General features: G+C 45.5%; 1 protein-coding gene and 1 non-coding gene across 3 annotated transcripts in view; both read right to left on the reverse strand.

Moving 5' to 3' along the window:
* TCF7L1 (transcription factor 7 like 1) overlaps positions 1 to 21,738 on the reverse strand; it is a 181,602-nt gene that overhangs the window by 100,060 nt on the left and 59,804 nt on the right. The gene's annotated exons all lie outside the window — the stretch shown is intronic.
* LOC120362070 (U6 spliceosomal RNA) lies at positions 8,617 to 8,721 on the reverse strand. Its single transcript, XR_005578072.1, has one exon. It is a non-coding gene; the product is annotated as a U6 spliceosomal RNA (small nuclear RNA).

The following is a 21,738-nucleotide window of genomic DNA, read 5'->3' on the forward strand; positions in this document are numbered from 1 at the left end:
CCCCACCCCACACCTCACCCACTTCCAGGACTCCGCCAAACAGATTCTCTAGATTCTCTTCTGCTGAGGGACAAGGTTTTGTCACATTCGAGTCCCAGGGGACATCTTGGGGCCAGTCTACTTCCTAATCCTGTAATGACACAGAAGAGTCCTCTGACGCTCCCCTGTCTCTGTTAGGACCCCACAGTGACCCTGCCCACAGCCTGCTCAGCGAGTTCATCTCGCTGTCCTGAGGAAGGCTGTGCATGCCCAACCTGGGGGCAGTGATATCCTTTTTCAGGGATCCAAGACACTGACGTGCACCAAGGCCTAAAGCTATGTGCAACTCACACAGAAACAAAAGAAAACCCCTCAACAGCCTTGAAAGGACTCTGCTGACAGCCACTTGACACGGTACACACTTTCCACCTCTGTGCTTTTACTCTTGCTGTCCCCCTGCCTGGCATGCGCTGTTCCTCCTCACAGTTCAGGCCCAATTCAAAAGACAGCTCCTCTAAAAAAAATCCATCAATCCCTAGGCTGCAATGGGCTTTCTTTCTTCCAACCCACAGAGCAAAGCACATGAATGCTTCCCAGGGCTGGGCAGAGAGGAGTCAAGATAATAAGAGCAGCCACAATAATAATTATCAGGTACTTCTGGCCTTTTACACAGACCCAAGCTCAGCAAATCCCCACAACAAGATCAAGACGTAGGTAGTGCCGCCGCCCAGACATACAGAGGTCAGGTAACCTGCTTGAGGTCATGCCAGCTGGTAAGTGATGGGTCCAGGGTTTTAACCCAGCCCCACTCTTAGCCCAGACGTACCACGGCTCTACAGGAGGGGTGGCCACAGCCCATCTAGGGATTGCTGACTGTTACCGAGCAGGAATTTGAGCCCATTCTTGCTATACTTCCTGATTTTTCAAGACAATGGAAGTCTGGATTTTTTTTTTTTTTTGAGATGGAGTCTCACTCTTGTCACCCACGCTGGAGTGCAGTGGCATGATCTTGGCTCACTGCAACCTCTGCCTCCTGGATTCAAGTGATTCTCCTGCCTCAGTCTCCTGAGTAGCTGGGATTACAGATGCATGCCACCACACCCGGCTGATCTTTGTATTTTTACTAGAGACAAGGTTTCATTATGTTTGCCAGGCTGGTCTCAAACTCCTGACCTCAGGTGATCCATCCACCTTGGACTCCTAAAGTACTGGGATTACAGGCGTGAGCCACCATGCTGGCCGAAAGTCTAGATTTTTACGTGACATTTTTTAACTCTGTAAAATCACTGTTCCAGCCAAGGGATTTGGGCCTGTGGGCACAGGTCATGCCTGCTCTAATGACCGGACTAGGCACTGCCATGTGGGGTCTCCCCTGCTGTGGCCTGGAATTATAATTTCTATGTCTGGGGTTGCAGAAACTCTTCTTGCCTAAATTATAAGCTAGGTGAGGGTAGGGAGCAGATCCTAAAATGCATCAATATTCTGTGATATCCCACATAGCTGCTGCCCGTCCTGGGAGGCACAGGGAGAGACTTACCTTCATGGAGAACCCGCTACAAGTCAGCACTGGATGAGACCCTTCCCATGTGCTGTCTCGTTTAATCCTCAAAGTGACCTGTTGAGGTTGGTAATACTGACCCAGGTCTTTCTGTTTAAACCAGTGAAGATCTGAAGATCAGAGAGTTTAAGTCTCTGACTTAAAAGTCACAGACGTCATGGGCAGTGCTGTGCACACACCTTTCAGCTCACAGAACTGATGTAAGTATTGTTGATAGTCTCCATCTTGGTGGTTGCAGACAATTCTTAAATCAATTATTAAGGAGGAGTTTATGTTTGGTAGGCTCTCACTGGACACATGCCTATCTCTCAGTAAATAAGAAAGCACTTGGATCCCTGGATACCTACATTCTCAGAGCTCTCAGGCCACTGTTTGCCTTGAAGACAGAAAACTGCCCTATAGAGGAAAACTATTCAACAATGTGGACTGAATCCCTACTGTGTGGCCTGTTTTATGAGTGCAGAAGTCAAGGTGCCTCTGGGAGACAGACACATCTTGCTGTGTGACGAAGGCAGTGTGGTGTGTGGGGGTGGTGTCTTATGTGGGTTCCTGGGCTCTGCCACCTGTTAGCCATGTGACCCTTGACAGGTTGCCTTGATTCTCCACACTTCATTTTCCCTCCCTGTATGTGGAGGTGGTGAGATGATGCCGATAGCAGTCACCACCTCATGGGGCTGTTGTGAGGTTAAATTAGCTGATATGTATGTTTAGAACAATGCCTGGCATACGGCAAGCACAGAGCACTCCGGAAGTGACTGCGTTATTATTTAGAACACTAAGTCACTATTCCTTTGCCGCTCCCCATGGAAGAAAGAGGCCCTAGCAGACACGGACAAAGGGCTGGGAACAAGCTGGACGAACTCAGCCCTCCCTCCACACTGTCGTCTGAATCTTCCTTCAATGGCCTGGTGAAACTTCCTCCCCTGGACGAGTCCTGGCTATGGTGGGTTTTCACTTGACTTTCTTGGGTTTTACAGGTAGACAATCTGCAAACTGTGATAGTTGTACCCGTTTTTTTCCAACCTTTGTCGTCTTGGCTACTGTGCCACTGCAAAACGCCTGTCCCCCTCTCCTAGCCCTTCACACTTGTCTACCTAGCACCAACCCAGGGCACTACTGGAGATGCCTGCCGAGGGAAGCAACCACAGGGCTCTAGCCAGGGGCCGTATCTGTGCTGGGTCCTCGGCCTCCCCAGCAGGGCAGAAGCTAGAAGGGAGATGGGAACGCCCACATGTGTGGGGAAGGGGCCAGGCAGGAACGGGGCCTCTCAGAGGAGGCAAGGGGAAGGGCACCGCTGGGTTACTGCACGGAGCCAGGAAATGGTTACATGGCGGGGAGTGTTCCCCACGGGGCCTCACACAGGACTGGGGCTCAAGAAATACCACTGAATCAACACTGACCTATGAAGACTATATCCAGTTCTCCTGAGCACAACCTAGGTGGGGCCTTTCTGAATCCTTCCGTCTGCCAAGATTCTAAGAATATGGAGAATATAAGGCAATTACCAAGAGATAGCCATGTCTCAAATGGAGATCCCTGCAAAAAACATGAAACCAGTTTCCTATTTCATTAATATTCTAATTGATTTCCCTGTTTGGAACCACCCAAGATCTGCCAAATTAGACTCCCTGGGAAGGGGCTATAGGACACATTTTTAGAGGAAATAAATCACCTCATAATCAGGAAATGCAATAGCTGCCTCAGTGGGTGTCTATGCAAAGGTGTCGCTCGCCATTGCCTGTGAGTATGTGCCGTATCAGCCCTGGGAGACAGCCCTTCAATTCCAATGCTGCACCTTCTGTACCATGGAATGGGCCCGGGAGTCTGCATTTCAACAAGCACCTGTAATGATTCTGAAGCAGGGGTCTGTGGACCACACTCAGAATTACTGCCCTGGCATTTTGCAGGTTTGAAGTCCCTGAGCATCCTCTGTGTGGTTTCCCAACCCTCTTCTTAGAACACTGAGGTTTCAAACAGTGCCTTTTCAGAGCAGGAGCAAAGGGCAGACCACAGGAAAAGCAGCAGGGTTCCCAGCAAGTACCGGCACTGCCACTGAAACACCAAGTTTGGAAAGGGCTGCAGAAGGATCAGCTAAGCCTTTCCATCTCATGCATGTACCCAAACAGGACAAGGGCCACAGCCTCACATACAACTGTGCTCACAGTTGCAGGCAAAGGAAGGTGAACATGTCAGTCAGGCTTCCACACTTTTGTGGTCCCTCCATTGGAGATGGCAGTAACTTTCCTCTTTGACCTGGTGCCTAGAGATATACTGCCTTATTTGCTCTCTAGCCTAACTTACAAAGGCCAGCTGGTTCTAAGGGCCTTCCTGGCAATTGGAAACAGCTTGCCTGCTACCTGAACTGGGTATGTAACATTCATCTGTCCCACTTGGAGGAAACACTGACAACCAGACCACCCTGTTTTAATGTGGCGCCCTTCAGATTAAGAGAAATATTTGACCCCGTTATTCTATGACTCCTGTAAAATCCTACAACAGATGCAGAGAAAAATGTAAAGAAATCAATGACATACAAATGAGGCTGAACCTGCCAAGCCCAGAATGTTTTGCAAAGTAATCTTATTCTCATTAACTTCATATTGACTCAAGAGGAGAAGTAAAAAAATTCACATTTTAAATGATCTATTACTTCCTCAAGATAATAAAAAGTAAATTGAAGATATAAAAAATGTGATCCATAATATCTTTTTCCTGCCTTGGAATTGTCCTTTCCACAAAAAAGGGCACCTCCCATTCCCCTCCTCCCAGTGGCCCTCCTCCACTAAACCTGGCGTATTTAGCTATAGATGTGACAAAAACTAAAATCCATGATGTCACCAGAGAAACACACAGATGGAAATCACTCTGCAAACACGGAACACTGAGAATTTAGCCATGAGTTAGATATGGCTCATCCTTCCACCTCCTTTGGGTCTCTGCTCAGACATCACATGTTCTCCATGAGGCCCTTCCTGACACACAGGCACAATAACATCCCCACTTCTTCTCTTGACCTGCCTCACTCTGCTTTATTTGCTCTATTTGCTCGTAGTGCCCATCCCCACCTGACATGCTGTATTCATACGTCTCTCTCCCCTGCTGGAAGGTGACTTGAGAGGTGACACCTGATTCACTGCAACCAGCCAGTACTAGAAAATACCCCATACTCAAGTACAGATGTTCCTCCGCTTACAACAGAGTTATATCCTGATAAATCCATTTTAAGTTGAAAATACACCAAGTCAGGGCCACATGTGGTGGCTCGTACCTGTAATCCCAGCACTTTGGGGGGCTGAGGTGGGTGGATCACCAGAGGTCTGGAGTTTGAGACTACCCTAGCCAACGTGGTGAAATCCTGTCTCTACCAAAAATGCAACAATTAGCCTGGCATGGTGGCAGGCACCTGTCATTCCAGCTACTTGGGAGGCTGAGGCAGGAAAATCGCTTGAACTCGGGAGGCAGAGGTTGCAGTGAGCCAAGATCACGTCACAGCACTCCAGCCTGGGCAACGGAGCAAGACTCTGTCTCAAAAACAATGACCACCACCACCACCACCACCACCACCACACCACCACCACCAAAAAACTTAAGTCAAAGATGCATTTAATAGACCTAACCTACCGAATATCATTACTTAGCCTAGCCTACCCTACATGTGCTCAGAACACTTACATTCACCTATAGTTAGGCAAAAACACCTAACACAAAGCCTTTTTAATAACAGTGTTGAATATCTCACGTAATCTGTTGAATACGGTACTTAAGTATGGTTTCTACTGAATGTGTATCACTTTTGCACCACCATAAAATCAAAAAATTGTTCAGTCAAACCATCATAAGTTAGGGACTGTCTCTGGTGAAAGAACGATCCCATCGGTTCATCCATCCACCCACCTACCACTTCAACTTCCATCTATCTACCCTTTAGGAAAAGCTGATGATCAGTGAGGCACCATGATGACCATTCTATACATGGATGAAGAGAACAGACATAGTCTTTGCTCTCAGAGGGCTAGCTAGCAGGCAGCTGTATGTACAAAAAAAGAAAAAAAATACAAAGCTGGCCGGGTGCAGTGGCTCACGCCTGTAATCCCAACACTTTGGGAGGCCACGGCAGGCAGATCATCTGAGGTCGGACCAGTCTGACCAACATGGAGAAACCCCATCTCTACTAAAAATACCAATTAGCCAGGTGTGGTGGTGTGCGCCTATAATCCCAGATATTCAGGAGGTTGAGGCAGGAGAAACACTTGAACCTGGGAGGCGGAGACTGCGGTGAGCCGAGATCATGGCCCTGCAGCCTTGGCAACAAGAGGGAAACTCCATTTCAGAAAAAAAGAAGAAAAAAGAAAAGAAAATCTATGTTTGGATAAATGCCCAAAGGTGCTATGAGGAAGAAAAAAGAAGGAATCTATGCATGATTAGGGAATCAGGGCTGTGCAGAGCACACAGGGTGCAGGCAGGTGTGGTGGGCGGAGCTTGGTGGTTGTGACTGAGGGACAAAGTGGCATGAAAGACAAGAAGGATCAGACCACACCTGCCAGCAACCACTGCTTTGTGTGCATGGTAGGTTGCAGGCAGCAACTTGGAATTGAATTCATTAGTGACATGCAAGTATCAACTTTATTTACAAGATTTATAGAAGGGATGAACAAACTTAAAATGTCTGCACCTACACTGATTATAAAAGAGTACTAAAATCAATTATGAAAATGTGGGTTTAAATTCCTATTTGTTCTGCATCAGTGAAGATGCTTCTTAAGTGTTTGGGAAAAATCCTGGTTTGAGGAGTAAACGCAGCTGAAACGTTTTGGGCGATAGAATACCATGCAGCTCCTTAACACCATTGTTCTGAACATTTCTGACCAGAGAGTGGTGTCAAGATTCACGTTCAGGAGAATGATTTAAAGCATATTGTCCTAAAAACAAATCCTTAAAAGACTGGATTATTTTTTTTCCCTAGAGCAAAGTATCTCCTAAGAAGTTTATTTCCTGGGATTAATTTTCTCCTAAAATTACAGTACATGCATTAAATGAGGTTCTTTTTATTGAACCAGAAACTCTTTGAAGGGAGGCGTTATCTCTGAACTTCCCCCACCAGGACCAGTGCCTGGCCCACAGGAGATCCCTAAAATATGTTGGATGAGATGAAAAGAGGTTTTGCTGAGTCTGGATTAGCACAAACCCCACTCTCAATATAGTGTTGGTCACATGCTAGCTGTGGGATTACAAGTCTCAAGATGGACTTTTTGGAAAATTAAATAAAATCACGACTTACAAAGAGTACCCATCCTGTTTGTCCCTAAAATGCAAGAACCATGATTGTTCACGTAGCTTTTACACTACCACCTTAACTGCCTTCTATCAGAATCTTTAACTTGGCATAAAACCACCAACCACTGACACATTTTGTGGTCAAACAGCCCCACAGAGTGACTGCAGAGCCTCTCTGGTCAAGAGCCAACACGCAAGATGGCCACCAACAGGGCAAGGTCAGTGGTGTGTGGATGGAAGAATTGCCACTGACTTCCCACCAAGGTGGATTCAGTCCCAATGGGCAAATTGCAGGCTCTGTTCTTGAGCCACGTGTGCTCACTTCCCATCATGGCCACTGGCCTAGCCCCTGCAGGCAGGGAACAGGAATCCAAAAGGGACAGGGACCTTCACTTGGAACTTTCTTTGTCAGTAATAAAGTGAATAAAGTGCTGAAGTGAATTATAGAATGGATTGCCAGTATGTTCTTGGTGACAGGACGCTGAAGAAAGCATCCAAGTAGATGACAGTCCTTATCAATGAATTATCCATCTCCAGGATCCAACTAAAGTGGTAACATTCAATTTTTACATCATGTCCACTGTGTTAAAGAAGCACAGAGGTGGAGAAAACCATTTGAGCAACTAGAATAAAGACTATGGAGGCTGGGTACAGGGGCTCACGCCTGTAATCTCAGCACTTTGGGAGGCAGAGGCAGGTAGATCACTTGAGGTCAGAAGTTCAAGACCGGTCTGGCCTACGTGGTAAAACCCCTTCTTTCCTTAAAAAAAAAAAAAAAAAAAAGCAGATGTGGTGGTGCACGCTTGTAATCCCAGCTACTTGGGAGGCTGGGGTGGGAGGATCACTTGAACCTGGGAGGCTGAGGCTCCCAAAGTGGAGCTAGGCAGAGAGGGGAAAAGAAAGTCGAGGCCAAGATTGTGTCACTGCACTCCAGCCTGGGCAACAGAATGAGCCTCTGTCTCGGAATTAAAAAACCAAAAATCAGAATGTGGGCTGACAAACATTTCTGCCTGCTGTCCCCAGTCTTCTATGAACAGGCCAGGAGTGCAGATGCACACAACGATCTCTCTGCACATGAGTTCATCATTTCAAGATGCCAAATGCTCAAGCTTTAGTTGCCCATGGCCGTACAGAAGTATGGTATTGTTACTGCCGGAAGACAAAGGTTTTTGATATACAGTTCCCCTGCCACCCTCGACTCTAGGCTTGCCCAGCACTGAGAGAGAAAACGTAACAGTAAATTATGCTACAAGAGGGTTTTATTTGTTTTCCTTTTAAAAAATTTTTTATTGTTTTTCCAGTTCCAAAAACAATATGCGTTTATTATTTTAAGACAACATGAAACGCGGGGTGCAGTGGCTCACGCCTGTAATCACGGCACTTTGGGAGGCCGAGGCGGGTGCATCACGAGGTCAAGAGATTGAACATGGTGAAACCCCGTCTCTACCAAAAATACAAAAAAATTAGCTGGGCATGGTGGCGCGTGCCTGTAATCCCAGCTACTCAGGAGGCTGAGGCAGGAGAATTGCCTGAGCCCAGGAGGCGGAGGTTGCGGTGAGCCGAGATCGCGCCATTGCACTCCAGCCTGGGTAACAAGAGCGAAACTCCGTCTCAAAAAAAAAAAAAAAAGACAACATGAAACTAAAATTGTATTATTTTAAAACAACTTGAAACTACAATTTCAATTTAAAAATAAAATGTCTAACTAGAAAAAAGTCTAACTAATCCTCCTAATTACCCTAATCCCATTCCACTTCTAGGTAGTTTTCTCTTTTTTTCTTTTTTTAATCTCTAAATGTGTTGTTTAAAATATGGAACACTTCACAAATTTGCACATCATTCTTGCACAGGAGCCATGCTAATCTTCTCTGCACTGTTCCAATTTTAGTATTCGTGTTCTCAAAGATAGCTCCAGGAAGCTTTCTGTGTATAGACTAAAGGGGAAAAAAATTAAGTAATACCTTCTGCAAGTTTTTTTCTCTGCTTATAAAAAAAGTTTAAAAATGAGATATAATTTCTGCCCATTGGGTTAATTTAAATTTTTTAAAAGTTGGCAAGGGAATCACTCCCATACCATTCATGAAAGTGTAATTTCAGCCGGGCGCGGTGGCTCAAGCCTGTAATCCCAGCACTTTGGGAGGCCGAGGCGGGTGGATCACGAGGTCGAGAGATCGAGACCATCCTGGTCAACATGGTGAAACCCCGTCTCTACTAAAGATACAAAAAATTAGCTGGGCATGGTGGCACGTGCCTGTAATCCCAGCTACTCAGGAGGCTGAGGCAGGAGAATTGCCTGAGCCCAGGAGGCGGAGGTTGCGGTGAGCCGAGATCGCGCCATTGCACTCCAGCCTGGGTAACAAGAGCGAAACTCCATCTCAAAAAAAAAAAAAAAAAAAAAAAAAAAGAAAGTGTAATTTCACAAAGTCTTTTTTTGGATAATATTTTGACAGAATTTATTAAAATTTAAAATGCTAGCTGGGCGTGGTGGACATGCCCGCAGTTCCAACTACTTAGGAGGCAGAAGTGGGACGTTTGCCTGGGCACGGGAGTTCAAGCCCAGCCTGGGCAACATAGTAAGACCCTGCCTGTAAAAAAATAAAACAAAAATGTACACATACCATCAGACCCAGTAAATCTGCTATGAGGAATCTGTGCTGGAGAAAGACTAGTTTGGACATACAGAGGTGTGTTCAAGTATGTTCTTTTTCTCTTCTTAACATGTCTACCAACATGGGAATGTTTACAAGGTACATCTCTAATATGGAATACAACGTAGTGGCTAATTGGAATGAGGTAAGCCCATATGTACTGATCTGGAAAGGTCTCTGAGATATCCTATTAAGTGAGGGGGAAAGCAAGTTATCAAGTAGGAAAAATAGAATCCTCTTTGTGTTTAAAAATACACAAAATAATACATAGTAGTTGTATATGTATATATTCAAACCAGCCAGGAAGAACACACACCACATAGTTAGCAGTGAGAGTGAAGTGGAGCCAGGCAGAGAGGAGAAAAGAAAGTCAAGGAAGAATTTCATTTTACTTGTACTGTTTGAATTTTTTACTTCCACTAGCAAGCACCCCTTTATTAAATGTAAAAGGAATAGTGAAATAAATCTTTCATCCAGTTGATGTATTTGAATATGGCATGAGGTAGGTATCTAACTCCTCCTTCCTGTATAGTTTAACCACCCCTCCCTGTATAGTTTAAGTCTATTTAGGAGACCTCCCTTGTGTTCTTTTGATCTATTATCACATCATTATCACTTGCTGTGGCTGTCATAGGATGCTTCAGCATTGTTTTCAAAACTCTTAAATGTATCTTTTAATGTTTTTTTTTTTTTTTTTGAGTCTCACTCCGTCACCCAGGCTGGAGTGTAGTGGCGTGATCTTGGCTCACTGCAGCCTCCGCTTCCCAGGTTCAAGAAATTCTCCTGTCCCAGCCTCCAGAATAGCTGAGACTACAGGCATCTGCCACCACACCCGGCTAATTTTTGTACTTTTAGTGGAGAAGGGGTTTTACCTTGTTGGTCAGGCTGGTCTTGAATTCCTGACCTCAAGTGATCCACCCACCTCAGCCTCCCCAAGTGCTGAGATTACAGGTGTGCGCTACCGTGCCCAGCCAATTTTTTTTTAAACTTCTAACTTTTAAATTTCTTTAGAATTTACTTTCTTCCCTTCCTCCCTTTCTTTTCTTTCTTTCTTTTCCTTTTTTCCTTTGAGACAGGTCTCATTCTGTCACCCAAGCTGGAGTGCAGTGGTGTGAACATGGCTCACTGCAGCCTCGACCTCCTGGGCTCAAGTGATCCTCCCACCTCAGCTTCTCGAGTAGCTCCAACTACAGGCACACACCACCATGCCTGGCTAATTTTTAAAAATTTTTTCGTATAGACAGGATCTTGCTATGTTGCTCAGGCTGGTCTTGAACTCCTGGTCTCAAGCATCCTTCTACCTTCGCCTCCCAAAGTGCTAGAATTAGAGGTGTGAGCCACCCCGCCTGGCTGGAATTTATTTTCTTCTATGGTATACATTTTCTATATAGCTGATTCTGATCCATAATCTGAACTTGCATTTCTACTAATCTTGGTTACCTACCAAAGAATCAAGAGCTTTAAAAATATCACAGTGAGTTGGCAGCTTACCTGTGACAGAGCCATGCAATGTCCTGGTCATGTTCAGTAATCTGGTGTTAAGATACACATAATACCTAAGAAATAAGTTCTAGCTTCTTAATGTTTGAAATGTTATTAAAATTCACTGAACATAGAAACCTTGGAGAATACACTTTAACTTTCATAAGAGTTAGGAGGTACTTTAGGTTCAAATAGGCCCTTAAAATCAGTGTTTATCTCTCAGTTGAATCCCACAGTACCTGTTATCATTCGTGCTTTAGGTGTCATATCAAAGCAACCACTGCCTAGTCCTAGGTCATAAAAAATGTCTTTAATTTCTTCTAAGAGATTTACAATTTCAGCTCTTACAGGTCTTTGATCAATTTTGAGTTAATTACTACGTACAGTGTTAGGTAGATTTTATCACCCCAAAAAGGTAGGAGTCCAACTTCATTCTGTGCAAGATAACTTGAACATATTAGAATATTAGAGCAGGCCACAGGGCTTGGGAGTGCCAGTCCCTTATTGTAATGGTGATCACGAGGTCTGGAGTTCATCTCGAGCCTGGCCAACAGACTAGCCTGGTCAATATGGTGAAACCCCATCTCTACTAAAAATACAAAAATTAGCCAGGCTTGGTGGTGGGCGCCCGTAATCTCAGTTACTTGGGAGGCTGAGGCAGGAGAACTGCTTGAGCCCCGGAGGTGGAGGTTGCAGTGAACCAAGATCATGCCTGGGCGAAGAGAGCAAGACTCCAACTCAAAAAACAAAAAGCAAAAACCCATATAGATGCTTGGAAATCCTTCCTAGAGATTATGATTTAATTGGCCTGAGGTGGAGTTTGGGCACTGGTGTTTTTCAAAAGCTCCCCAGTTGACTCTAATGTGCAGCCAGAGTTGAGAACTGGTGCCCTAGAATCTGAGCTTTTAAAAGAGTCCCTGGTGTTGGTTTAGATATCTGTTATTTTATCCTTTCTCATAAACATGAGACAAACTAAATTTTAAATGGCTCATGGTTTCTGGCTGTTAGAACTCAGTAGAGCTGGGATTTTATTTTATTGTCTCTTCTACATTTTTTTTTTTTTTTAAGATCAGCAGATTGCCATTTTATAGACAGAGAATCTTAAGTGCAAAATGGCTAAGACACACACTGAGATCACCATTGTGAGCTGGGTGGTGATCGAATTACAGTTTCTTCCTTGGGAACCGACCGAACTTAGCTCTTTTTCTAGTTACTCCAGCCTAAACCATCACGGACATTAGGGACACCGACTCAGCACAGGTGGTAGGACAGGCAGCATCCCGGCACTGGCAGAGACAGAAAGTCTGGGTGGAGCCTCATAGTCTGGAAAAACTATAAACTCTCAAGTCCACTTTCTGATTTGATGAAATGGAACCTCCTCCCTACTTCTCCCTACCCCCACAAAAAAAACCAAAACCTTTTTTTTTTTACAGGGCTGAGAAGACAAGGTTTATATCACCTACTTATCTCTGGGAAGCCATCCCAAAGTGCTCACTTCTCTAGACCACTACTTGTCTCATCTTCTTTTTTATTTTTATTTATTTTTGAGAAGGGGTCTCATTCTGTCACCCAGGCTGGAGTGCAGTATCACAAACAGCTCACTGCAGCCTCAACGGCTTGGGCTCATGCAATCCTCATGCCTCAGCCTCCAGAATAGCTGGGACCACAGGCATTTACCACCACACCCAGCTAATTTTTTGTAGAGACAGGATCTCACTTTGTTGCCCAGGCTTGTCTCAAACTCCTGGTTTCATTTTTATTACTTTCCCAAAAGCTGCCGAAGCCTATGTCAGTCAGGTCTGCATGAGGCTCCCCATTCATTCTGGAGCCCCAAAGCTATTTCCAAATGGCAAAGTCATGGCCAGCGAGGGAGGCTCATTTGTTTAACTTTGGGAGTCTGTCTGGGCCTAAAACCAGCCCCTGCCTATGGAAAATTCTCAGAACAGAGGACCCTCCAGGCCTGAGACCAGAAGTGAGGGAGCCACAGACACCTCTCGCTGGGCTCCGGCTCCACACCCCCTTTCCTACTTGCCAGCTCAAGGAGCACACAAGAGACAGAGGTGTTTGGGCTTTTACTTTGTCAAATAATTGCTGAATGATTTTCTACATAGTTCCCTGGCTCCCCTATCCCACTTTCTCACTCAGATGTTTTATTAGCTGAATTCTAATCTGGGTTTCTTCACAATGTTGCCTTTCACTAAAAGCTAATAAAATCCCAAACGGGAAATTCAGAAGTCGCAGCAATACCACATGACTGTAACTGGTTGTTGGTCAACTTGATTTGGTTTTCAAGGCTATATACCATCTGGGGGCTTCAGTTCTCCACCCGACTTTGTAGCAATAAAGGTTTTTATCTTTTCTTGCCCTGAACATAAGTCCTGCACCTTCCTGAGGAGTCCTGCAGACAGCCCCACACGGCCTCGACAGCCCACTGCACCCCTCTTCTCTGCCACCTCTACTTCCTCACTCAACGCTCTGAGCAGAGGCAGCCAGTACCGCTCACCGAAGTAGTTGCCTCTATGAGACCATGAGCAGACTTCCTTCTAGAACCCTGCTTTGCACCTGCCACCTGGCCAGGTGAGCCCAACCCTGGTCACCCCGCATAACCAGGAGGCTGCTCAGACTCTCACTAGAGGAAACATTTTCAATAATGAGCAAAATCTCGTGCAATTCTCCAGCACCAAAATCAGATTAATCCACAAGAAGAACAAAGGTGCTCTGTTGCATCCTGAAAGGCATGGTGATAGTTGAGAGTTGTCTTGTATCAGCCACATCATCAATTTATTTTTGAATTTTGATTGCAAAGAACCAAAAAAAAAAAATCTTGATTTCTGCAGATAAGCGGTAGCAAATGCTAACAGGCTTTTAGTAGACTGCCTTTTCATCTTAGGATAGCCTTAAGTTAAATCAGTGTTCGTCGGTGTTTCTTTCATCACTGTCCCATAAGGAGCCTTAGCAGACATTTTGCCTATTTGTGCGGCCCCATTCCCGAAATCTTTTTTTTTTTTTTTTTTTTTTTTTGAGACAGTTTCGCTCTTCTTGCCCAGGCTGGAATGCAATGGCATGATCTCTACTCACTGCAACCTCTGCCTCCCGGGTTCAAGTGATTCTCCTGTCTCAGCCTCCCAAGTAAACTGAGATTACAGGTGCCCGCTACCACACCGGGCTAATTTTTGTATTTTTAGTAGAGACAGGGTTTCACCATGTTGGTCAGGCTGGACTTGAACTCCTGACCTCAGGTTATCCACCTGCCTTGGCCTCCCAAAGTGCAGGGATTACAGGTGTGAGCCACTGTGCCAGGCACCAAAATCTTAATACCATGGAGATAATGCACATCTATGCACAGAAGCCCAGTGAAAGGCATACACCATTGTCACAGCTAGATCTCCCCTCCTCAGGGGCAATATTGCCCCCATTGAGAATGTATTAGTTCAAATGATCTAAACCTTGAAGAGGGGTAGAAAATGCTTGTTTCATAGTAGAATCATTAAAATAATCATACCAGAAACAATAATGGAAATATCTTATGTGGTAATTATTTGCCAGACACTGGTCTAAGCACTTTACCCAAACAGTATCTGCTCTTTTAAACCCTGTAATACCATCACAAGCCTCATTTGATAAATAAAGAAAATGAGGCCTCATTTTCTTTTCTTTTTTTTTTTTTTTTTTGAGACGGAGTTTCGCTCTTGTTACCCAGGCTGGAGTGCAATGGCACGATCTCGGCTCACCGCAACCTCCGCCTCCTGGGTTCAGGCAATTCTCCTGCCTCAGCCTCCTGAGTAGCTGGGATTATAGGCACGCGCCACCATGCCCAGCTAATTTTTTGTATTTTTAGTAGAGACGGGGTTTCACCATGTTGACCAGGTTGGTCTCGATCTCTCGACCTTGTGATCCACCCGCCTCGGCCTCCCAAAGTGCTGGGATTAAAGGCTTGAGCCACTGCGCCCGGCCGAGGCCTTATTTTCTTCATTTATCAAATGAGGCACAGAGAGGTTGGACAGCTTGCCAAGGCCACACAGGAGGCACATGGCAGAGCTGGCTGTCATGCCCAGGCTCCACACCCTGGCCCATTAGGCAACACGGCCTTCCCACACTACCAAACAACCACGTCCACAGATATCAACTCCTTAAATCGCAAACATGAAAATCAGGTGAGATGCACCCAAAACTAGTAATAAGCATGAACTGCCCATCATGTGACAGTTCCACCAGGGAACAGACACATCACACATTAGCAAACTGGCTACTGGGCTGAGATGATACCTGAGCCAAGCCGACCAGGGGCAGGTGTGAGCATCTGGATAACGGTATGAGAGGAGGCACGGGTGTGCCTAAACGTTTAATAGGACGAGTGCTTGCCTACAAACTTTCTAACCAACACCACATTTACAAGAAATTCCAGCAGAGACAGAGAAAGGCAAGGGACTTCTGCACCCCAATGGGAGTCACCCTGGTGGGATATTTAATCTAGCATGCCTTATTTTTGCTTCTTATTTTTAAATGTTGAGAACAGAATTTTTTTTTTTTTTTAAATAATTCCAATGTTTGAGAATCACCTATCCCCCATAGCGCTGGACCCACAGCAGAGAATCCGAAATCACCTGCAATGTTACAGGACTCTTGGATCTGCTTAGAGTGCTGGTCACACAACCTTGGACAGCCACAGCTAGTGCAGGACATCCCACCCCTACCCTAACCCCTCCCCTCCACTCTGCTCTCTTTTCTTTCTTTAGAGACAGGGTCTCACTACGTTGTTCAGGCTGGTCTTGAACTTCTGGGCTCAGTGGGATTATAGGCAGGAGCTACCCCACCTGGCCTCTTTTTGTTTGTTTGAGATGGAGTTTCACTCTTGTTGCCCAGGCTGGAGTGCAGTGGCATGATCTTGGCTAACTGTAACCTCCGCCTCCTGGGTTCAAGCAATTCTCCTGCCTCAGCCTCCTGAGTAGCTGGGATTACAGGCGTGTGCTGCCAAGCCCGGCTAATTCTTGTACTTTTAGTAGAGACGGGGTTTCACCATGTTGGCCAGGCTGGTCTCGGACTCCTGACCTCATGTCATCTGCCCGCCTTGGCCTCCAAAAGTGCTGGGATTACAGGCATGAACCACTGTGCCTGGCCAGGCCTCTGTTTTGTTTTATTTTTGTTTTGTTTTTTTAATTAAAATGTTTGTATCCTCTCTTCTCAGCCTCTCAAGTAGCTGGGACTACAGGTATGCACCACCACACCTGGCTAATTAAAAACATTTTTTTGTAGAGACAAGGTCTCGCCCTGCTCAGTAAGTTTTGCCTCCATTTCCAGACAGTAACCCCAACTCTGAGCAAGAGCACATTCAGCTGGTCCAAGCCCCTCATGTGCACCTGAAAACAGGCCACTCTTTTGTCTGTTCTGACTCCTCAGCACTCTCAGAGGAGGGCGTTCACTTGACTTCCCACCTGTGCATGTGTTTATTCTTGCCTTTCTCCCCATCCACTAATCTCTTGAGTGTCTACTATGTGCCAGCCACCAGAGAATCAAAACAATATTAATACATATACGATCATATACTCTTTCAGTATCATAAAGGAAAAAGAAGAGGAGGCCTCACTTAGGCTGGGGGCAGTGAGTGGAAACTGTCCAAGTGAGAAATGAGGGGTAACAGCAACTCAGGCAGAGAAACCTGCGGGCCAGGCCTTGAGACTGTGGAGTAGGCTGGTGTGGCTGGGGAGTGCTGGGGGCTGAGAAACAGGCTTGCTCCTCCTCCCCATCCAGGTCGGCAGCAGCAGCCACTGCAGTTAGGGGAAGGGGTTGGGCAGTGGGAATGCCTCACTTACAGGGTGACCTAAAGCAAGGCAGGAATGATTCCTCAGGCTTGGTTTCCCATCTAAATACAAAATAACATCACCTACTCGAGGGAGGTGATTATTAAATACACTATCCTCTAGAAGCTGTGGTTGTTAACCTTGACTACACATTGGAATTGCCTGGAACCTTATAAAGTCTGGGCTGGGTGTGGTGGCTTGAACCTGTAATCTCAGCACTTTAGGAGGTCAAGGTGGGAGCATCACTTAATGTCAAAAGTTTGATACCAGTCTGGGCAACATAGTGAGACTCTGTCTCTTTTTTAAAAAAAAGAGTCCTGATGTCTGGGACCTACCACTAGGTCTGGCCTGGACCCTCCAAATCATCGAAGCTCCCCAAGTAATTCCAATGTGCAGCTGGGCTGAGAACCACTGCAGAGCACCTGGCACAAGTAAATGCTCAAAAAAATATGTGCTGGGTGCAGTGGCCTGTGCTAAACAGTCAATCCTAGCTACTCGGCAGGACCAGTCTGGGCAACATGGTGAGACCCTATCTCTACAAAAAATGTTGATGTTAAAAGAAGAAGAATGAGATCGTTCACATGGGCACAAAAGGCTCCAATGAATAATAAACTATTCAGGGATATACTTGCCCCGGGCATCTGAACTCCTGTCCTGAGTTTAGGAATCCCGCTTCTCCGTGCGCCCTGGCAGGATGCAGGGTTCACCTCCCACTCTGGAAGCTGGAAATGTCAGCAACATCAAAGCACAATGTCCTCACCATTCTGGTTTTGTGACTATTGTGGCCGCAGACTGGGCTGCTGCCTGGTCTCCACAGTTTGAGTTCATAGCCTTCCCAGTGAGACTGGGAACCACCCCAGTGTCCTTTAAAGAAATCCCTTTTCTGATCTCAATCAGCTGATATCTATTGCTCAAAACTAAGAAGGCTATTGATAAAAATATTCAGAGTAGGACTCTTTTTATGGTTTTTAAGAAAGGAAATAGGGCTAGGCACGGTGGCTCATGCCTCTAATCCCAGCACTTTGAGAGGCTGAGGCAGGACCAGTTTGGGCAACATGGTGAGACCCTATCTCTACAAAAAATACAAAAATTGGCCACCGTGGGGAGAGGGTGGTGGTGGTGGCATGCTCCTGTAGTCCCAGCTACTCAGGAGGCTGCAGTGAGAAGATCTCCTGAGCCTGGGAGGTTGAGGCCGTACTGAGCCATGATCGCACCACTGCACTACAGCCTGGGCAACAGAGTGAGACCCTGTCTCAAAAAAAGAAAAGAAAGTAAAGAAAGCAAAAAAGCAAGCAAGCAAGAAAATCAGTCTTCATATGTTGACAGATAATGAGATTTATCTTTTTTTTTTTTTTTTTGAGATAGGATCTTCACACTTCGTCACCCAGGTTCAAGTGCAATGGCACAATCACAACTCACTACAGGCTTGGCCTCTCAGGCTCAGGTGATCCTCCCACGTCAGCCTCCCCAAGTGTTGCAATTACAGCCATGAGCCACCGCGTCCCGCGCACACTAACGTTTCCTGAGCACTGGCTATGCCAGATGCTGGTTCTTGTCACCACCAACTCACTCAGTCTCCACGACAACCCCATCAGGTCTAGATTGTCATTATCCTGATTTTACAGATAGAAAATGGAGGCATTAAATAGAAAAGGGTAAGTAACTTGCTCAAGGTTACAAAGTTTGTAGGTAGTGGAGGTAACTGGTCAACCCAGATGGTCTCGCTCCAAAGCCCACAATCCTGGCCACTATGCCACATGTAAACGCTGTGAAAAAGGACTGCAGGGAGATGAACTGTCCACACCTGTTACCTCGAGGGTGCAACTAGGGGGTGGAGCTGAACAAGGCCTCTGATGTATTCCTTCTGTTTGCTTGGAATCTTTTGCAATAAGGACTATTCGTGTATTCTTTTCTTTTCTTTTCTTTAATGTTTTTTTTTTTAAGAGATGGGGTGTCACCATGTTGGCCAGGCTGGTCTCAAACTCCTGACCTCTGGTGAATTATTTTCACACAAAGCAGCATTTTTGTGGTGATTAAACGTGAACCAGTGTGCTTGCGAACCAAAGGCTTGCAACAGAGACTCCACAGCAAGCTGCTGCCACCACCCAAGAACTTGAGGGGGATTCCCCTCCGAATCTCATGCCAGGAGTTTCCTTCTGCTTCTCCTGTGAGAACCCACTCCTGGAGTGTTCACCGTGATGCGGCACACATTGCTGGGTGCTGTAATCACACCAGCTATTTACTCTGGGCTCAAGGGCACCTGGGGTCACAAAATTCTAGACTCAAGCTTGGCTGGCCTTAGTCGCAGGATCCCCATCATCCTCATAGATCATGCTTTGGGTCTCCCTGCCCAGACACCCTGACTAATTCTCCTACAATTTTCATTCTCCAAGGTCCAAATTCATGATATTTCTCCTGGCAAACTTGGTTTCTCCTCTTCTCTTGGCTCATTATCAGCCTGATTCTCCTGCCTCAGCCTCTCAAGTAGCTGGGATCACAGGCGTGCACCACCACGCCCGGCTACTTTTTGTATGTTTAGTAGAGATGGGGTTTTGTAGATGTTTTAGTAGAGATGGGGTTGGCCAGGCTGATCTTGAACTCCTAGCCTCTAGTGATCCACCCACCTTGGTCTCCCAAAGTGCCAATATTACAGGTGTGAACCACCACTCCTCAATTCTGTAATTCCAACTTCAGAGTCTGCCCACATCATTTCCTGAAGGTAATCCCTCCTATTTCGGTGGGAAGGTGCCCTGTTTGGGGGACTTTATTATTCAGTTTATTCTCCCTCTTCTCCTCTCTTCATTCACGTTTATCTTCAGCCCTTCCCTCCCAGGGGGTCACCTTCCAGGGTTCTGTCCCACCCCTCTCCATACACAGTCCCTCGCCCATCTTTTCACGTTAACTCTCCCACCACCCCAGCCACAGGAGGGCTTTAAAAAAAAAACAAAACTTTTAGATGTTAAAATAACTTCAGGCTTATAGAAAAGTTGCAAGAATAGTAAAATGAACTTCCATATAGCCCTCACCTAAATACCCCAAATGTTAACATTTAATTACACTTTATGTTTCTCTCTCTATATATGCATTTTCCCCCAAACCAGTTGAGAGTACGATGCACACATGATGCCCCTTTTTGTCTAAATACTTCTGTGTGTATTTCCAAAAAAAGACATTCTCTTACATTACCAGTTTACCTAGTCAGAAAATTGCCATTTTATTTATTTTAATTTGTTTTTATTTTCGTAAGGCTAGTCAAGCAGAGCAGTGGGAGTGGACAAGGAATGAAGAACATGAAATTCCCCCTGGTGGAATACTATCACTCCACCCACAGACTTTATTCAAATGTTGTCAGTTGTCCTGATAATGTCTTCTATTTATTTACCTATTTATGTTCGAACACAGAGATGAGATCTCGCTTTGTTGCCTAGGCTGGTCTTGAACTCCCAGGGTCAAGCAATCCTCCCACCTTGACCTCCCACAGTGCCAAGATTACAGACATGAGCCACTACACCCGGCCCTAGTCACGTCCTTTAGAGCAAGAAAAAAGAAAGAAAATGCATGATCAACATCCCACCCAGACTAAACATCACTTAATCTAAACTTGCCAGCTTTGAGACCCGCCTGAGACTTTGGCTCCTTAGCTGTGGAAAGAGCCCTGAATAAGGAACTGTCACAGTCTACATAGATTGGACAAGTCACTTTTCCCTCTGCACTCTACTCTCCCTCACTCATGAGGATAGAAGGACAGGGAAACTATGGGCATTTTAGTCTGAGTGCTCTACATAAATATCATGGACAGCAAAGGTGGTCAGTCAATAGAGTCACAACAACGAAAGCAAACTTTGGCTTCCCCCAGGTATCGATACAATTTATTCAGATGAAAAAAAAATAAGAACTTAATTTTATTGAGTGATTACTCAATTAGGTAAGTCAGACTGACAGGGAACAGTGGCTTACACCTGTAATCCCAGTGCTTTATGAGGCTGAGGTAGGAGGATTGTTTGAGGCCATGAGTTAAAGACCAGCCTGGGCAACAAAAACTTTGTAGAGAAACAAACATTTCTCGGCTGGTCCGAGTGCAGTGGTGTTTACAACTAATTGATCACAACCAGTTACAGATTTCTTTGTTCCTTCTCCACTCCCACTGCTTCACTTGACTAGCTTTAAAAAAAAAAAATTTCTCTACAAAAAATTTTTTTAAATTAGCCAAGGATGGTAGTGCATGCCTGTAGTCCCAGCTACTTGGGAGGCTGAGGCAAGAGGATCCCTTGAGCCCAGGAGTTCAAGGTTGCAATGAGCTGTGATCACACCACTGTACTTCAGCCTGGGCGACAGAGCTAGATGTTCTTTCTCAAAAAAAAAAAAAAAAAAAAAAAATTAGACTGGCTGGGCATGGTGGCTCATGCCTGTAATCCCAGTACTTTGGGAGGCCAAGGCAGGTGGAACACGAGGACAGGAGTTCAAGACCAGCCTAGCCAAGATGGTGAAACCCCATCTCTACTAAAAAATACAAATAAATTAGCCAGGCATGGTGGTCAGTGCCTGTAATCCCAGATACTCAGGAGACTGAGGCAGAGAACTGCTTGAACCCAGGACGAGGAGGTTGCGGTGAGCCGAGATCGCACCACTGCACTCTAGCCTGGGCGACAGAGTAAGACTCTGTCTCAAAAAGAAAAGAAAAGAAAAAAGAAAAGAGAAAAAAGAAAAGAAAAGAAAAAAAATAGAGCTCTACATGTTTGGCATGTATCGTCTTATTTAATACGTACTGTTTTCACTACTGGCTACATTTTGCAGATTACTAGACTGAGTTTGGTGGAGGTGGCTGACTGATTTGCTCAAGGTCTTTTCAATGCTTAAATTCAAGATAAGAAATGAAGAGGATAGAAAACATGCAGTCATTTGCAAGATGACGTCTTTTTTAGAGTGAAATAGGGTAGAAGGAAGCAGAACTCTGAATGGAGATCAATGCCCCTCAGCTAACTGTGGCTGCACCTGCCAT

Source organism: Saimiri boliviensis, chromosome 1 (assembly GCF_048565385.1).
Source record: "Saimiri boliviensis isolate mSaiBol1 chromosome 1, mSaiBol1.pri, whole genome shotgun sequence".
Taxonomy (NCBI): Eukaryota; Metazoa; Chordata; class Mammalia; order Primates; family Cebidae; genus Saimiri; species Saimiri boliviensis.